Genomic DNA, 19,847 nt, shown 5'->3' on the forward strand with positions numbered 1-19,847 from the left:
AGTGTCCCAAGGTAGCCGATCTTTGAGAGATGACAGGCCACAAGTTCCATTTTTATTATGATTTATTCCAGCCAGCCAGTTTTCTGTAATGGAAATTCATTTGAATCAACGCCCATTCGCAGAGCCAGTCGGGAGCCGCGCTGGCCATCTGTGAGCCAGGAGACGCGGAGACGGGCCCCATTTGGCAAAATGAAAGAAACCGTTTTTAATGCAAACGTTTCGCCAAGCAGATCTGAAAACAGGTCTCGAGCCCCGTTTCTAGGTTTGTGGGCTCTTTCTTTACCACCTTATACTTTTTCTTTTTGTTTTGACTTGTTTTGGCCAGAATTTAAACAGAAATCTCATTATAACTTTTTTTTCAATTGAATATTCATTACAGTGATTTTGCTGTTGTTTTACGCTAAAACAATGTCAAAGTAGGTTTTCTTTTCTTTTCTTTTCGCCCCACACACTGAGCTTATGTCAGGGCATTAGTGAGCTGACAGCATGACATATTAGCTACATCACCTCTGGAGAGGAAAAGCCATTTAGAGAGACTTGTAAAGTCAAATCTTAGATCTCTTAGCTTTGTTTAAGATTAGCAATGAGATAACCCCGTCAAACGGAAAATATATCACAGGCAAAGCACTGTGCGACTGAAATAGTTCTCACTGTGAATGCAGATCTTAGATACAGTTAAAATCTTTAAAGATTACCATTAGAAAGCAAAGTAAAGCAAAGGTGAGAACTGTGAATGCAACAGCACACACAGCAGTGACGGTCAATATTTCATCATGGTAAATTGCTAAATAATTAGTTCAAAAGACATGTTTTTGACATGTTTTTAAAGTTATAATCCTAACTTCATACTGTAGCTGTCGGCAGAGTCCATCACTGCCAAAAAGGATTAAAAATGCCTTTACACGCACAAGAGATTAACAGGAAATGATACAGCATGCAGTAATCCACTGTAATTTTATCTCACTGAGATCAGACTCAGTCTCAAACAGCCATATAAGAGCTGTATTATGTTACTGCTGCTGCAAACCGAACATCTCCTAATCGTTGCTGCTTCACATCGAAAAGCCTTCAACTGGTGAAACATAAGGTGTATTTCATTATGAAGCAGTTACAGGAAACTTGTATTTGGTTATATGGATTGTTGGTTGGATGAGTCAGATATGCATGTATGGACATTTTTTGACAGCACATCAGTTTTAAATGTTGCCAAAACAACGTTAGCTGAAGGTGACCGCACACATCTGCTACTCACGTCATGTTCAGAACTATCAATGACTGACTGTATAAAAAAAACATGATTAGTTTGTTTGGCTGCACTGTAAACAGACACGGTTTGCTCTTCCCTTGTTGTTATGACAAAGTAGCTGCCTAATGACTGTTTGTTTATTGCTGAGTATATTTTTATTGTCTTAGTATATTTTCATTTCTGGTATATTTTTAATTGCATTTACGAATATTTTTATTGCATGTTGGTTTATTTTATTCTAGTATCTTAATTTTATTCTTTCTGATCTTTCTTATCTTTCTTATTATCTTGTTTCTAACATGGGGGTTGCAATGCAAATTTCATTGACATGTCATGCTCAATGATAATAAAGAAATCTTGAATCTTGAATCTTGTTTGCTGTCCCAGAAAATTGGGGACCTGTAGTTACCAATAGTCACCACAGGTGTCGCCAAATCAACTACGACTGACACCTTAAAGGTTATAACTATAAATGTACTGCGGCTCAACATAACATTCACGTTAGTGTTATTTTGCAAACACATTTGCACATTTCTGAAGCTTTCACCAAGTGATCACAATACTATTTTCTGAATTAAAACTTGAGGAAATATTTTATTGATTTTTTTGGCCTAAACACGTTATTTATGAGAAACTAAACTCAAGGTGGCGATGCCGCAGACAGGATCTGTAGGCTCTTTGCAGCTGTGCCCTGTATAAGAACATGTGCAGTAAGTAAAATTTATCGGCCAGAAAAACCCACACAGTGACTTATACTAGATCCTGGTCTGAGCTAAAAAGGATGGATGTTTGAAAATGTGATTACTTTAAATTTAACCACTCTGTCTTGGCGACAGCTGCTCCGTCCCTCGTCTGCCTCCAGTTCTCCTGCTCGCCTTCTGTAGTGTTTGTATCAGTCTGTGTTTTGTGTGTTTTACTCATCTTCTCCTGTCAATTCCTGCCAAACCTCACCTGTCCATGAGTCACCCACCTCTGCCAGTCAGCTGATCATACTACCAACCTGGCCTCATCAGTAAACCAGGTTGAAACCAGGTTTACGTCACATTGCAAGATTATAGACATTTACACGAGATAAAAGGTTAAGGTGGGAAATCTGTAAACCAATTTAACTCCACTGCAATAACCTGGTTACTGTAAACCCGTGCAGTTGATAAGTGATCATATTTCATCCCTGTTTAGAAGTGTATTAGTGATATAGAATGCCGTATTTTTTTTTTGTTACTCCATGTATTGTCTGTTTTGTTGCACATGAACTCATATAAAAACCCCATTAAAAACCCTGTTAACATTACTGTACAAACAAATTAGGTTTTCCAGCAGAAATGAACTTTTCTTCACCAGCTTTCTGTAATCCCTTTTTCTAATTTGCAGAAACCGGGTGCTTGTTAGCACGACATTTTTAAAAAATAGGAAATTAAAAAATCAGGTTTCTCATATAAGCCAACAGTAACCTGGTTTATTATGTGCATGTTTATGACTGTCTGTGTTACCTTACATAGTCTCAAGCTCTTGTTTTGTTTTTTATGGTGATTTGGTTAATTATCATGCAAGTAAAATGTTTTTACTGTACTTGCTATATCTGTGTCGGCTATTTTCCTGTTGTCTAACAGTTACACAAAAGCAAAAATGCCCTCCTTAATGGGGTACTTCTAAACTAAACTGTTTTAGTTCTGCACAAAATTTGGGGGATTCACAAGACACAGCTTTAAAAGAAAAAGCTGAGGTATCCTGACCTTTGGCCCCTAATGTGCGTCAAGCTCCAGAAACTATGAATCCTACTTTCCCCTTAATGTAACTCACTGGTATCTTTTGCTAGACTCACACTGCCTCTGAAATTCTCACTTCTTTCAAATCCCACAGCCCCTGTTAATAAGGAAGGCTTCTGGGTCAAAGTTTTAAGTCTCAAACCCTGATGATGCCGAATCAAACGTCATGACTGAAATCAAGTTGCCCAAGTGCCCCATTAAATACAACTGATCCAATGTGGATAGATGCTGAGGAAGTTAGATATTCCAGTGTGTGAGCCACTCTTAAGTGTGTGCTGTGTTTTGGAAACTAGAATAAGAAGCAAGCGTCTCTTTCTTTAAAATGCTGCATTTCTACTGTACGAAAGCATCGCTCGGCTGGAACTCAAAGCTGAGCTCAAATATGGAACTTGTGTTCTGCACCGTTTGAGGCCCTCAGGTGCTGTCTGCGTCGGTGTCCGCGGCGTCTGGATTCAGTGTCAGCGGCAGTGAGACATCAGCGCTCAGGGCCGTCATGAGCCTCTCCGTAAATGTCAAGTGACAAAATGTGAACTCTGGGCGGCATAAAGAGGGACAACCCTTTAAAGAATGACTTTGTATAGATGTGACAAATGTATCATCACAGTGTCACAGGGTTCATCCATAATTCAGCACTTGTGTGCTTGTTGTGTGTGTGTGTGTGTGTGTGTGTGTGTGTGTGTGCGTGCGTATAAAAAGGAGAGGGTATGATGTGCCAAGGACGGGAGACATATGGAGGGAGACAAAGTGAGGCGGTGAGTAGAGTACAACCTGGACATGTTTCAACAGTTATGGAGGACATATTTTATGCTTGGACTTTGAACACTTCACTCTCCAAGACTATTCCTGTGTGTGTTTGTGTGCGTGCGTACTGTTTGCGCGCTTGCGTGTATGGCCAAAGAGAGATGAATATTAAAGATGATTTCTGTCGCTCACAAACGGATGTTTTCCTAAGCGTGAGAGGAGGCATCGTCTGCCAGCTTGGCTGAGCGTACGCAGTCATGTTCTCGACTGGGATGCCAATCACCCTCGGTGTATAAATTCACTGTGCTCTCTGACTCTCAGTGCAGCTCTGAGGAGATGTGCTTCATTTTTGGGTTCGCTTCCTGCCAAAATACACTAGAGCAGAATAGACAGCAGCGGTAGATTATAATGGTATATGCCGTTATTAATTACTATTTTAATTTCTGATTCTTCTGAGCAAAGACAACTGACTTCCTGAAAGAACACTGAGCAAAGTCATTTTTTCAATAGCTTCTGTTCAAAGAATATCAATTAGGATTGCTCTATTTGATTGAGAGTCTGTGTATTCAGGGATATAAGCTTTCGCCCACATAAGCTGCAAAGTGAATTATATGTTCAATACACCAATAATGCATATCACTCTTTTTGACAGTTTATGCGGTTTAAGTGGCAGAGGATATGAAAAGCAAATGATAGAGAAATATATGAATAAAACATTGGCATTTGAGAAACATATAGATAGGGTGGATATGTCTTATGTAAATATGCAAAACAAATATCATTCCAGGGTATATACATAAATGGAATCTTCTCTAAGACTAGAGAGCGAGAGGATATGCTTTGAGAATGGAAATCTCATTAGTTTGATATCAAATAAAAGCAGTCATCTGGAGGGAATGGCACCGACACTGCAGTGAGGGAGCACAAGACACAGAGGGAGAGTGAAATTTGTCTTTGAAGTCAATGGTATTTACGGAGGAAATTTGGGGGCTATTTCAAGCTGTTTTCACCCTGAAAAGGCAGCATGTGCATGTTAGCAAAAGTCTGCCACCAAGGTGCAGAATAAAGGTGCTTTTTCAGGTTGTAACCTCCACTTTTTGTTGTTGTTATTTTCACCAAAACGAGCCTCTCTGAAAGAATCAACGAGACACTTTTCACCACGACGCACATTTTCCACATCAGGTGCTGCGTAAAATACACTAATGGAGAGGTGATTTACAACTGCAGCACAGCATCCCTCATGAAACGTTACTGTTAAAACATTATTCCAAATGAGTGTTTTGCTAATGACAAGTCATGCGTCAGCCGTATGATCTTTGTTTACCGCCGCGGTATCATTCATCCCGTCACCAGAGCGGTCCAGACAGTGGGGGATATGATCAAATAATATGCTTTTTTTTTTCTTCTTTTTGACGTACAATCATAATTACGAAATGCATTTGCATGATGTGGATTTCTCTTTAATTGTCTCACAGCATCATGTCCCTCTGATGACAAAGCCATCTGACAAGCCGGGCTTAATGAGGTAAACCGTGGCAGTTAATCTGTACAAAAACATTTACACAAGACGAGTTCATGCAGATGAGCAGATTAGAATCGATAATTACGTCACATAAAACGAGTGATTATCAAAGAAGTAGAAGAAAGGACTTCATTATTTGCACTTATTTGACTTAATGGCTCCCTGCACTCCTTTATATAAATGGCTGCGTCAGTTTGAGACTTTTAAAGAATAAATCAGTGTGAAATGAGTGTCTGAAAGTTGCTGTGTGTGATTCTGTGCTGTTGTGTTTCAGATCCTGTTTACCGTTTAAGTTTTTTTTATCTTATGTGTTGCATTTGCGGTTTTATGTCTAAATCCATTTTATGTCAGGAAAATGTAATATGAGCAGTCATATGTTTCCCAGCAGGACACAGGAGGGGCATGAGGTTTCCTCTTCAATGGTCTATTAAAGGATTATTCCTCACTTCTGAAAATGACAATAAGGTCCAGCACACCGTGGTCGTTGCTTCAGGACATCGCCTGGTCGTGTTATGTTTAATGCATAATGTTTAATACATTATTCACTCCGCTACAACCCTGACAAGGATCTAAATGATGACTGCATCTATTTATTTATTAATCCAAAATACTGTATACATCGAACTTCAATAAAAGGTTCTCTCTATCCAATTGTAAGACCACCTCTACATCATAATCATCATCCTCACCAGCAGCAGCAGCTACCAGCAGCAGCCACATCATCCACTATGATATAAAAAGCCCAAAATGGGGCGTGTTGTCACAGCCCGTGATGGATTCAGGGGGCAACGCTGAATGTTGATCAAGGTGAGGCATGGAGGAGGCCCTGCTTGTCAGGGACCCGCCAGCATCCCCAGGCAATCTCCACAGTCAGGAGATGGAAAGAGCACAAGAGCTGAAATCCATCATGTGCCACCTACGAACAGAGCATTGATAGAGAGGAGCTCCTGTCCCCCAAGTAACAACATGTGAATGATTTGGGATTTCAGAGCTTGTGGCACAATTTCATGAGGAATAATGAATAAATGGTGCATGTTTGCAGATGCTGAATAACTTAACCATTTTTCTTTACCCATATACAAAAAAAAAAAAACCCACTGCGCATAAATGTGAACCTTTGTGCGATTTTCCAAAACACTTGCAGTATAGACCATGATAATTACACACAGTATACTGTGTGTAATTATCATGGTCTGGTTTAATTTAGAAAAAGTCAGCAGTGACTTCAGACACAATGTGATTATTAGCATTCATCCAGAACTCCTATCTAGCTGACCTGAGGCAAATTGCTTTTGTTACCTAAAGCATAGACCAGAGTCTGGATGTGAACCCCGGAGTACACCATCCACACACACAACCTCCACGCAACTGCAGAGCAGGTTTATCAAAAATCTATTCTTATGAACACAGTCCAGGTGTCAGAAAACAGACATAACTGGCCATCACAGGACCTTTGTTTCACCAGTATGTAGCTAAATTTTGCTGAACCGTTCTCGTGTAGCACCATATGCAATGTGAAATTTCTCCTTTAGCATACCTGCTACAGAGAAATCAGCAGAGAAGGAGTCAATAACACACTGTTTGACATTAGCAAATACTGTGTAAGATCCAACTACATCTACAAACGCTGTAGCCTCTTTACTACTGAAACCAGAAAACTGCAAAATTAGTATTATATCTTAATAAATACATTTGTACTTAATCTAATGCAACAGCCCAACAACAAATCTAATGCTGTATTGCAATGCTTATAACTAGACCTGAAACAATTAATTAATTTGCTGATGGACAGAGAATTAAATACCAACAATATTTTGTTCTGTTGTCAGAAGAAAACATGAAATCTGAAGATGTTGCTTCAAGACATTTTAAAAGGCTGTTTTTTTTTTTTACTTTTTTCAGACATTTGCCGTCGATTAATCAAGAAAATCCTCAGAAGATGATGAAAATCGACATACAGTAATTGTTAGTGACAGCCCCTCTCACTGTGTTGAGTTCTGTTTGTTACATGCCGGAGAAGCATTGTTTCAGCAGGTCTGCGGCTGTGCTCGACTGAATTATGCTGAGAAGTGTTTGCTAATGTTTTTCCCCCCAACCGCTTTCCTGTGCATATAAACACAGCTAACTACAACCTCAAAAATTACTTCACATCTTAATCTAGTTTCCATAATTTATGGAAACTGTGCCGTAATAGATGATCACACCTGATCGTCACGTTCTGTCAGTTCTTATATTAAGAATCCCCTCATACTGAAACATTAAATGGAAATAAATTGAAATTACACAGAGGAACATCTTCATAATTTTCAACATAATTACTCTCATTAGATACCACTTAGTCTGATTTATTTGCTGTTTTTACTGATACTGAGACACTTGCATATTACTACTGAACAAAGACTCATATCGCAGCACAATGCTGTCATGTGTTTAAATGACTGCAGCGAGTTTAGAAGCTTGGAAGCCTTGACTTTCTTTCAAATCAAAATTATGAAAGAGCAATGTTGGAAGTGCTGGAGACTTGCTGAAGCTGTAATACACAAACACACACATCAGGAAACAACATAAGTATTACGCACTGCATGCTGAAAGTACTGCATATGTCATATTTCTCCCACGTATCCAATAAATGTCCATAGAGTCCACAGAGAAGATTTCTCTCATCCAGCTTCCAGCTCTGATATCTAAGAATTGTTTAGTAAATGTGGAGCATTTTACAGCATTCAGCATCTCCAGGTGTGCTTTCAAGTCAAAGCACTTCATCAGCTTTAAACACCCTAAACGCAGACACCCGGGGCAGGTCAGCGGTGCCTGGGCTCGGCAGCCCATGACAGGCCCTGTGAATATTCAGCACGATTACGGTATGTAATATCATGCAGACGGAACAAACCCAGATCAAAGCATGTAATTAACTATCAGAGGACAGTTTCCAGTGAGGGAGGAGAGCCAGAGATGAAGGGAGTTGGTGAGGATTGCGTCGATCATGGCTGTGTGAAAGGCAAGGCACTCTGCTCCACAGCAGCTGCTCCAGCACTCGGTCTGCGTGTGTGTGTGTGTGTGTGCATTTGTGTATAAGGCACAAGTGTGTGTGTATGCATACATTTTTCTTTAGGTACAAACTTGGCTTGTTTTTAAATAGCTGTGTGAATAGTTTTGTTCCAATGCTCAAAATCAAGATATTCCAAGGGCTGAAATATTTTTCATTTCAGTCAAATGATCAAATGCAGTGCTGCTAAATTTCCCAGGTGAGCTGAGCAACGACTGACTCATTTCCTGCATAAAAAAATAACTCAAATTCAACCTCTAGACTCAGTTTGAAAGCATAAACCGAGAAAGAGAGAGAAGAAGAAGAAGAAAAAAAAAGAAGCGCATCAGGCTTGGAACTGGTGCTCAAGGTTGAGGTTGTCAATAGAGTCACAGCATTGTTAGGCAGAGGAGGGAGAGGAGCCAGCCAGAAATAGCATGGAGTCCAAACCATTGTCATGAAAGTCGTCTCCATTTCCCATGGGTCGCAGAGGGAGATAGAGATCTGAGAGGCAGCGCCTTGATAAAGATCACAGATTGACTGGGAAGCCTCCCCCAGGATTTAATTGAAGTCAAACCAAGTCACAACATCTTAGATCTAAAAGATGACCCAAGCAACGCTCAATTTTTCATTCTCTATTTTTATCAGCATGCCCCCCCACATCTCATACTTTTGTTTATTTATTGAAATACACAACGTCCATGAAATTAGTCTGAATGTCAACCAGGACTCCACGTCGGCTGCAGCCCCCCTGATTGATCTGCCTCACCGGTGATGACTAGAAACTCAAGCAGTTTAATGATGAATCTCCACGGTTGAGTTCTGCTGTTCTACTTCTGGTTGCACGGGAACATATGACCCACAGAATCTGATAAGGCAGTATATGACACTTAAAGGGACACTAGTCATTTGACATCGAGCTCTCATAAAGTTGGGGAACTTTCCAGACTTTTAGGCTCCGGTATGAGTCAGTGCCCCAAAATCCTGGATCTCACAATTCCCATCATGCAATTCGCTGGCATCTTTTCTAATGCTGCAATAGTGTCAAATCAGAGTTATCACAATTAAGAGTGTCTGACGTGTATTCACATTGAGAGATTTTTCTGATTATCTAACTTGGAGCAGAACAATACAGAACTGGCAAAAACAAATACAGATGAATCACATCAGCCAAGGTCTGTCGTTCAAGTTAGCTTAACCCAAATTTAGAGCGAGACTTTGCAGCTTTTATTGAATAACAGCCACTGTGGCCAAGTGACACTTGCTGCATAATGATGAACGGTAAAACACAGTGTGACAGAGCAGCACAAACAGGGCTGAGTCATATTCTGCAAACAGACTGCGTAATGTCAGTTACACAGAAATGTCTCTGTTAAGCAGTGGCTCACAAACTTTTTCAAACCTGACAACCCTTAATAGTGGTTTATTTTTCAGCTCTTCATATCTGCAACTGTTGTCAGCAGTCTTGACTGCATATTTAACAGGGTTTTTAACAGACTCATTTTGATGTTTATCCATCTGTTGTGATATCTTTGGGAAAAAACATGTATGAAAATGTAGTTAATGTAAACATCAGCCCAACGATGGACATTTAACAACTGCTGGTCTGAAGTCACTGTACCGTATTTTTACTCCTTATGCAACAAAAGCTGTCCAATGACATTAACATCTGCGGGTTGTAAACATCACTTTCTACCCTCCATTCCATATAATTTAGCGCAACACTGCCATAACACCTTCATGTCTCTAACTTGTAATGCAGCCTTTCTATGAAAAAAATTTAAACTGAAGCCTTGATGACATCGTTGGGGGTTTATTTCTGCTTCCAGAGCACAGAAGACATTATAAAAGTGTTTTCAAAGACTGGGTGGATCTTCATATTTAAGATCAGTAAAGTTGCTCTTTGAAATGAAGGCTGACGCCATTGCGATGCTTATCATGAGGTGCGTAAACACGACTCCTTTAAAGGTATACTACGCAGGAATTGTCAGTTACTGTTTGTGAACAGAACATTCAAACTTGGCCCCTCCTCAACACCACCAGAAGCGCACGCCCCCCTGCCCTTGACTGCAGACCAGTGTGTCACCTACAACATCACATACCTACATACAAAAAATGAGTGATGAGGTATCTTAGAAATATTCTATCAAGTAACGTGCAGTCAAAAAGCCAAAATCAACACTAACGAATCCAGACGCTTTTTTACTTTTACTTGAGGTTTCTCAAATGATAGTTTTCACTATTGATTTCGAGTCATTTCTTATGGGAGTAATTGTACTTGAGTGTACTTGAGTATAGATCTTCAGTACTCTACCCATCACTAGTAATAAGTGATGATTGTGAGGAATCACTTTTGTGTGAGTCAGTACATTGTTTTTTAAGAATATCCTGCATAGTATACCTTTAATGTGCATTGTGCACGCTTCTTGTTATTTTCTCAACTGATGCTTTAATTGCCAATTTACGGTAAGTTGCTCAGCATCTCTCCACTGGAGTGTTCATTTGGCAGCCATTATCTTGTGACTTATTCATCTATTACTCCAATGTTTTCCTCTCTCATTGGGGGTTCCTAACACCTGTCTACGCTCTGGCTTTGCTCCGACAGTTATGCCTACTTCATCCGTCAACAGTGTCAAAGTAAAGCCTGACAGACATTCAGGCATGTATTACTGCTGTCATGTATTTGGTTCCTAATCTTAATTACCTCCTGTATACAGCACAAGCCTGCTTGGACCGATGCAGCTCAGGTTTAAGTGCGTCCTTATGGTGAAACACGGCTCCTGTTGTCTCCGAGCTGAGCTGTCAGGGTGGGACAAGGAGTCGGTGATTGATGCATTTCCTAGAGTGGTGGATTGTTCCGCTGAGTTGCCTCATGCACCAATAATGACACATGATGGAAACCCCTGTCAGTAAGCCATGATAGGAAATGAAGATGGATAGTGTCTTGGATGGGAAGTGATTCTGTCGAGCAGGAAGTTAAGAACGTTTTTGTAGTGATAATCTTGCACCAATAACCGCCTGCAGCGCAGCATTTTGAAGTACTATGGACACAAATTCTCGGTAACATTTTTAAGTTAAATGTGTTTAGTTGATTTTCAGAAATGTTTTCAGTCACACCTTTCCTGGATATTTCTATGTTTTGCTGCAGATATGCTTGCATAACGAACACTTGCATGTATGTTTAGAGTGCAGCTCCCACTAACATGATTCACTGTATATGTGTAGCTTTTCTAATTTGTATTTTAACATACAAATATATATGCAAAATAAAGCACAAAAACTAGGTCTATATGAGAAGACAGAAATAATGAATAGTGGTCTGAGGATTAATAAGCCTGCTTTAGGTTTAATATGCCTGCCACAAACATGTTTTTTTCATTCACAGGATTAACAATGTTCATTAATGGATTACTCTTCAATCTGTTCTACATGCTTGTCACCGTCACACACATTTCTACCCATTATGAAAGCCCGGGAGCCTGAGGTGCTAATCATCACTCCTGAACAAACCACAGCACAGAGAAAAAAAGCAAGAGATTCATTTAAAAAATGCAATTTTTTTTAATCACCGCTGTGATATCTTAACGTCCTTACTGATGACACATTTGTGTGGGCATTTGTCTTTTAGGTTTTAGGTTTACACGTGAGATTTCGGTGAAATGAATCACCGTGTAGCCACAGCTCACTAAGTAAAGATGTGAGCTCCGTCGGCAAGCGCACAATGTGTACTTGAGCTGGCCTTGTTGTTGGAAAATGGAGCGAGAGGCCTCCTCCTTCCCCTGGTTTACAGCTTTAGTCTCTTCACTTGAGCTGGGTGATTTTAATTTGTCAAAACTGTTTACCAGCATGCCTCCAAGGCTATTACTGGTGTGTCATGAGGGAGCAGATAGGTAATGAAAAGCATACAAATGGCAGATGAAAAAAGCATCGCTGAGAAGGGAAGAGGGGTTGGGCGGATAATGTAGGTGGATCTTTAATGCAAAAGGAGGCCGGCAATGATTTATTATTCCATCTTTTCTTCGGAATCAATTATGCTAAAATGCTAATCGGGGACATTATGAATTTCTCAATTTGTTATGAATAATTCAAATATTTATTGGGCGTGGGTAGACATCTCAAACAACTTTGTCCTTAGTACAATGCATAACCTACGCAACCTAATGAGGTGATGTCTGATTGTCCTCTTTTCACACACAGACACACACACACCTTTATCGTCGGGACCTCTACCTAGTTCAATAACAATAGAAAGGGCTGACCTGTCTACCCTCAGATGCTTAGAACTAAAATCACACAGCTCCACAAATAAAGCCCCATCCGGTGGCACAGAGTGATGCGGCCGTGAAGGGGGTACAGTGTGCCAGGGAAGAGGAAGAGGAGTGCAGCAGAGGAGGAGGAGGAAGATGAGGAGGAGGAGAAGTGTCAGTGGCCAGAGAAGTAATGAGGCCACACAGACACAGAGATGACAAGGACACGTCTGGCTGGCTGTCGTCATTTAAGTCCCACAGAGCGGACCACCACACAGTCAACCCGCATTAATGTCACACTGGCCCATCATGGGGAATTAATTACACACCTGTTAATGACAGGCCACTGGAACGGTTCCCTCTAATATCCATCTGGGCGCTATACCTGAGCATGACGTTATGGCGGCTGCTGATTCCCCATAATCAAAACACACGGCGATGTGCCTGTGATCAGGCTAACTACCACAACATATGCCGTTTCTACAGTGGCTTTCATCTGCAGCGCCACAGTAGCATGACAGCATACTGGAATCAAACCCCTCACTTGAACAGAAAAAGTCCGACCTTGTAGCAACTGAGCCACACAGTACAGATGAAACTAATGATCCTTCACACTGTCAGTCAGTCTGTCTATTACTTTACCAATAAAGTGATTAAATATTATGTTGTATTAAGAGTTCAAAACTATAGTTATTCAGTTTATTATGATATCAAACAGAGAAAAGCAAAAAATGCTCTCTTAAGCTAAGGGAAACAATTTGTGAAATGTTTCCTGGTTAAATTATTTAAACAATTAATCAATTATCATAATATATTGCTGATTACTTATCTGTCTTTCTGCTAATTGAGTAATCAAGGAACTATTTCAAGTAATTATCAACATTTCTGTTTATTAATTTAACGCTGACTAAGTTACAGACTAACTGCAGCATCATTAGCTCTATTACACAGCAGCACATGATAAGAGTGTACAGGAAGTCTTCCATCTACTGTGCATTGAATGAATGAATGAATATCAATCCTGCGAGCACTGACCTATCAGAACCCTCAGGATGGAGCGAGAATAGCTGCCAAACTACCTTTTCAGGAGGATTCAGTGAGGGAGCGCAGCGATGACACGCTAGCGTTAATTAGACGGCAGCAATGGAGGGATTGCTTGATCCAGTGCTCTAGCAGCCAACCGCAGCCTGGTAATCAGGTCACGCAGATTGATATGATAATCCCAGGGGCACAGCATGAAAGGAAAGGCCAACTCTGCATTGGCGCGGTGCAAGCCACGTATGTGAGGGCGAGATATCCCTCTGAAGTCAGAATCATTCTCAGGCCTTGGAAGGCAAGTTGAGCACTGGAGAGGGGAGGGAGGCAGGCAGAGCGGGAGAGGGAGAGAAATCACTCCTCCTATATAGATTATAATCTCGGCTACTATGGAATTTCAGTCAGCAGTAGGAAAGGAAACCAAGGCTTGAGGTGCACAAAAAAGAAGGCAGATGGGACCCAACGCATGTGACAGAGGATTGGGCGGCATTACAGCATCCCATCTTGTTCAGAGTCAAGGCGGTAGGGCTTAAGAACCAACAATAAAATAAGGTGGTGCAGAAAAATTGTTGTTGCAGTTTCAACAGAATAAGTTTCACTAAAAAGATTTTTTTTAAAGACTTTTGATTTGAAAAGACATTTTGATTTGCAACGATCAACAAAACACAAGCGTTTTATTATGATATTCTGTATTTGAACATACAATTTTCTGGCAAAGAAGGAGCAGTTTTGGTAATTTCATATAAACGTCTGTGCCCTTCACACTGGTTTGAAGCGCGAGGGCCTTAATTAAAAAAGGTGATGTAACCTGCACTGTGAAGCTCCAATCAGGATTAAGCACTGTTTCAAATCCAAATGTGATGACAGCAGTGGATGCCGAATTTACACCACTGACCAACAGCAAGCTGTTCTGACAGTGCTGACCTTTGAGGAGACCAAGCAAGAACCAGAGAATGGGTGAAGCTATAGTAGCTTATTAGCTGTGTTGCACGACTAACTGTTACTTAACCTCTTCCATTGGAGAATAAACTGTTCCATAATATAAAAAAAAAAACAGAAATGGCGCACATATGAAACAGAAACCCACGTACAAGATGAAGAGCACAGATCAGAGAGATCCTGTTCAGCTGTGACCCTAATATACATCAAGTTCACAGAGGAATCAGTATTTTTCCCATATCAAAGACATTCTGTGTGGCTGCAGCCACGTACGCTGCCAGACAACAGTCACTCATCAGCAATGCACTTTTCCTGACATTTGCAACCATGCGCCATTACCAAAAAGGCCTTGACTTTCCTGGAGTGACATTTAGGCCCTGAGTGAGATATACTGTATCAACATTACGCGGTGCCAGCGGGGACCAATATCTATTCTTCTTTTACGGAAATGTTAAGAAAACACACAGTGGGCATCAGCTCAAAAGAACACAAGCATTATTTCTTTTCTTTATATTCTATACGTTCAGGACATGACAGGGTTTTTGAGATACTGGATTAGCGTCAAGTGTGACGATTAAAGCTGCATTCATTGAATTTTTCCCACACACAGGCAGAAAATTTCACCTCATCAGGTTACAGCTAAAGTGTTAACAAACAGACACAGAGCAATAATGTGAGATGTGCATCTGGTCACCTGGCAGATGTTTAGTCTAGTGTTCATTCTATTTTTTTGCTCTATTTTGGTCCTCCTGAGAAAGACTTCTGGGTCTTTAGCCTTTAAGAGTTTGGATTTCTTTACCAGACAGTTGCTAACTGTGACGTTTAGTGGTGTTTACTGAAAATGGCTCCTGTTGCTGCAACAGTATAAATAAGAGTGAGACACATATGGTACATTAGCCAAAACCAAAATAATGAGTTCTTTGGAGGCTAAAAGGAATGCACAAATCCAACTTTTTCCACTCCAGATATTGATTTCATTAGCTTTACTCCGAGTATCTGCTAATACTGAGTATTGATCAGACACTGTATTTTTAAATGAGGCATAGGATGACACGCCCATGGCGAGGGGTGGGCCTGCACATAACGTCATCAACACGCCCACTCGCTCGCTGTGAATTCTCTGGACACTGACCAGCTCTACTCACACATGTGCTCAATAAGGCAGTATACAGACTTTGTACGAGGGGGCAGACATGGGAAAGTCTGTTTAATGTCTAGATAGGTTCAGGTCTGCACTGCACGTGTGAGAGAGAGTCTAGTTTGTAAAAAGAAAAACATTGGCTCACTTTTTTCAGGATGGTTTGGATTAAAAGATCAGATAAGAAGCAGAACCTGCACAGGAAAACCTCTATTTCAATCACTCTGCTATTGTTGTATCTCAGAGATAGCCCATACTGAATAAAAAAAAATTCATTTCCATCTTGATATATTGTGCAGCAGTTTATTTTCAAAAAGGGTGGGAAGCCCTGTCTCCGCATTTCATTTTGATCAGTCTGTTTTAATTAAAGATCTTATGAGAACTCACATGTGGCTTTGACTTACACTCACTGAAATACCAAGCTATAGCCTGCATCATGTATCAATTCAATCTTAGAAATACTGAGCGATAACTTTTGGTTAATATCACCAAGCTCAAAGATCTGATAGTGCAAACATGGAATTACATAACAACACTGACAAAGAAACTATATTTACTGTGGATTGTAACAGCTGGCAGACACCCTGTCCACTAAATTAGGTCTGTTCAAGCCCCGATTTGGTGATTCGGATCAGTGTAGCCTCACTAAAAAGTTGTTCACAGCTTCAAAGTTTGGTGTCAGTTGGTGTTGCTTCATCACCTGCAAGTAGCTCCTTTCACATTACATACAGTATTTGACGCTGTCACTATACAACACACTGAGTGGAGCTTCATTTTAATCGGCATTAAACGTTCTGCATGAACATTAAAAAGAAGGAGGATTATAAAAAAAATTAACTATTTTTTATTCCAACACAGACAGCTACTAATACTAGACGAAACTAAGGAGGCTCTGTGTCTAGTCCGCCAGAAGAAGTCAATTCAAACACACAGTGAACATCTAAAATACTAACTCTACCATGTATAGAAAGGTGAGGAGTCTGTTCCAATAATGTCCGATCACAAGCTGGCCTGTGTCAATGAAAATGCCAAACGCTGACAAAGTGAATTGTATTTCCTGTATATCATTTCAGAGGCTAATGAGTCGTCACCAGGGGAGAGAGGTACACAAGCTGCACCTAGAACACAATGTTCTACAAACGCACAGAGAGGAAATGAATGAGAGGGACAGACACAGGCAGAAAGGCGTTATCAGATGCATTTGAGACAGCATGTAACCCAACGAAACGGCTTTGCTTTAGAAAGGCTGCCTTGACCTTTTCAGTATTCATCACCAGATTGCATCTCCAGCCCCTAAACCAATCAGCACTGTGGAATTTCCAGGTCAGCGTAACCACCTCAAAGTAAAGGTCAGTATGGAGCATCAAGGGTCCGCGATAACTTGGAGATGGTGCATGACGAAGAGGTTTATCTACCTGGTAAATGACATATTACCTCGTCGTGGCTTAAGTCCACTTTAGTCGGCTGCAAGACTACTTTGCTGGCAAAAGAAAAAGGCTTTTCAGCTCAAAAATTAAATCCTGCTTCAGAGGATGTCATCCTCAATGTCAGCTGCTGATACACATTAACCAGGCAACACAAAAAAGCACCTTATTTGTGACAAGTGGACCCACAGCACAGGTAGACAAATGTTAGACAGCCAATCACCAGCATGATTAGATCTTGGTACAAGTAGGCTGCATTTACTCTTTAGGTATCTAAGGTTTGTACCAAATGACAAGGAATTTTTGATATTCAATAGTACTGAAGGAATTTGGACAGTTCCATAATAGTATTGGTACCAGGCCTTTGTACAATATGGAAAGTGGTCCTGGTACAACGTTAACAATCAAGATCCTGATTCAGAAGACAGATTTCTTTCCAAGTGGCCTTAAATTCATTCATCTTGGTGTCATTGTCGTCTTATTTTCCAAATAACGGGTCAATTGAAATCATGTTCCCCAAGGCAAATGTTAAAAAACTTAATAACGTACAGTGGTTATCCACCAAATACCCGAAGTGTACTTGAACAACTAAACAAGGCTACACAAGTGTTTCTGAAGGAAGGCTTGCGCAAAAAGGGTTACATCAGTTGACTATCTAGAGTCTCTGACTCCACCTCACAGATATAGAGATCAAAGCTCTGATATCACAGGTCAGCTGAGAGAAAACACAGGCCAGTGAGTGTTGTTCAATTTTATCTGCAATCACTTCAGCTTACTCCAGATTTAGAGCAGAGCTGTATGCTTATATGCAGCAAATAATATTATTGCAAATAGCAAATTTCTAAAATGTTTTTTCTTCTCCAAGAAAAAATAGAGAGAAAAAAGTATTTCATGCAAAATTAAGGTTTGCAATAGTTTTTACTCCAGAGAAAATACAATCTAATCATTTTGTTGGATTAAGCCACAGCAAGTCTATCGTCCTCTTTATTGTAAACACATTCCACTTACCACCCACATCAACCACTGTACCATTACAACCACAATTTTCAAAGCACTTTACAGGTTATTACTGTCATCAAGTCTGTCGTGTAAGTTACTGTCATCAAGCAACAGTAACTCAACACTAGTGACAAGTTCAAACTAAGCTGAAAACAAAACAAAACCATCACTATTTCTATGCGTGCCATTTGTGAGCATGCTGGCTTATAATGTGATGTTTAAAGATTTTTCTGTGGCAGTCAAGCAAGCAAAATTTTAAAGCTTTTAGTAAGACCACCCAAGGGTCTGGAATAGAAAATCTCGTTTCAAGTCAATCCTTTACATTGTTGAATCGCAGCATGAGTGATGAAATGGAAAGGCTGAGCCTTGAGAACAGCTAGAATAAATGGTAATGTAAATTCATTTTAAATTGAAATGTAACGATTAGTGTGTAAATGTATGGTAATACAGAAAGTGGGGTGGATTGTCTACATAATAAAATGAGCATTATAATAAATGATGAAAGATATGAGGTGATGGTATTTGAAGTGGATTTAACATGTTCTCATATCTCATGTGTTTCTCTTTTATGTGGTACGGTATGAGAACAGTTACCACACAAGAAGGTCCCTGATCCAGCATGTTTTTTGTGGGTGCTTAATTTTCCCTCGCCCAGACGTAGGTAAAAGGAAGACACTAAAATGAACATGCAAACACTAAATAATGTACAGTGAATGTGAGAGTGAGTAGCTTAGCTCTGTAATGGACTGGCCACCCGAGCCTCCTGTTAAATGCATGCTGGGATGCACTGCAAGCCACTGTGTCCATGAACAAGTGGGACATTTAATAAAGAAATCCATTCATTGTAAATTGGTGGAATGCCATTAAGCTTTTTGTCACAGTCACAATTTGACAACCAATCAAAAGTAATACATGACAATCTCAAGAGGCCAGGTCTTACATCATATGAGTCTGGCAAAGGGCAGATGTTGGGGAAGCAAGAACAGAGGAAGATGAGAGGAGAGTGGAGCGCTGTACTTTCGTGTTGAGACCGTTAACACCATCATCTCTCCAGCCATTTTGTTAACCTAAATGAACTGAAACCAACACCGAGCTCAGTGCATGGTCATTAAAACAAGAGGAGGACCAGAGCAGGCCTGCTCTGGGCTGGCCCAACCAAGCAGTCAATGGACAACATTGCCGGAAACAAATGGACCACCAGTTGGACAAACTCAGTGTGGTTCCACTAAAGCCCAGGAAAATTAGTACGTTTTAAAGTTACATGCATCAGTATGGTGCACTTTGAGAGCTACATTAAGAGGCTTGATGTATGAATATCTGAATCGTTTCTTTTTGTATGAGTGAAGTTATAGATGGTATGAAGTCAGTTGGAACAACTAGTTACAAAGGAGTCAACTACTGCTATCAATGTTTATTTTTGATTGAACCAATTGTGCTTAAAACTGCATATCTTTGGGTTTTGGACAGTTCAGTCACACAAAACAAGATATCTGAAAACGTCACCTTGAGGTTTTTTTCCCACTATTTCCTGACATTTTACAGACTGAAAAAATCACTAATTGCAAAAACCAGCAGCAGATAAATAGATTTCAAATGAATCATTAGTTGTAGCCCTGGTAGCTGAATTGCAAACAGAAGAACTTGTAAGTTAAAGGGGGTGCTACATAAGCAGGGCCAAAACTTACCCTCACAGTCATCTCATCTAACAAGAATATGACTTAAATAAGCACATTTAGAGGGATGTACGTATATTTGCCGTTGGCGT

Source organism: Chelmon rostratus, chromosome 2, assembly GCF_017976325.1.
Source record: "Chelmon rostratus isolate fCheRos1 chromosome 2, fCheRos1.pri, whole genome shotgun sequence".
Lineage (NCBI taxonomy): Eukaryota > Metazoa > Chordata > Actinopteri > Chaetodontiformes > Chaetodontidae > Chelmon > Chelmon rostratus.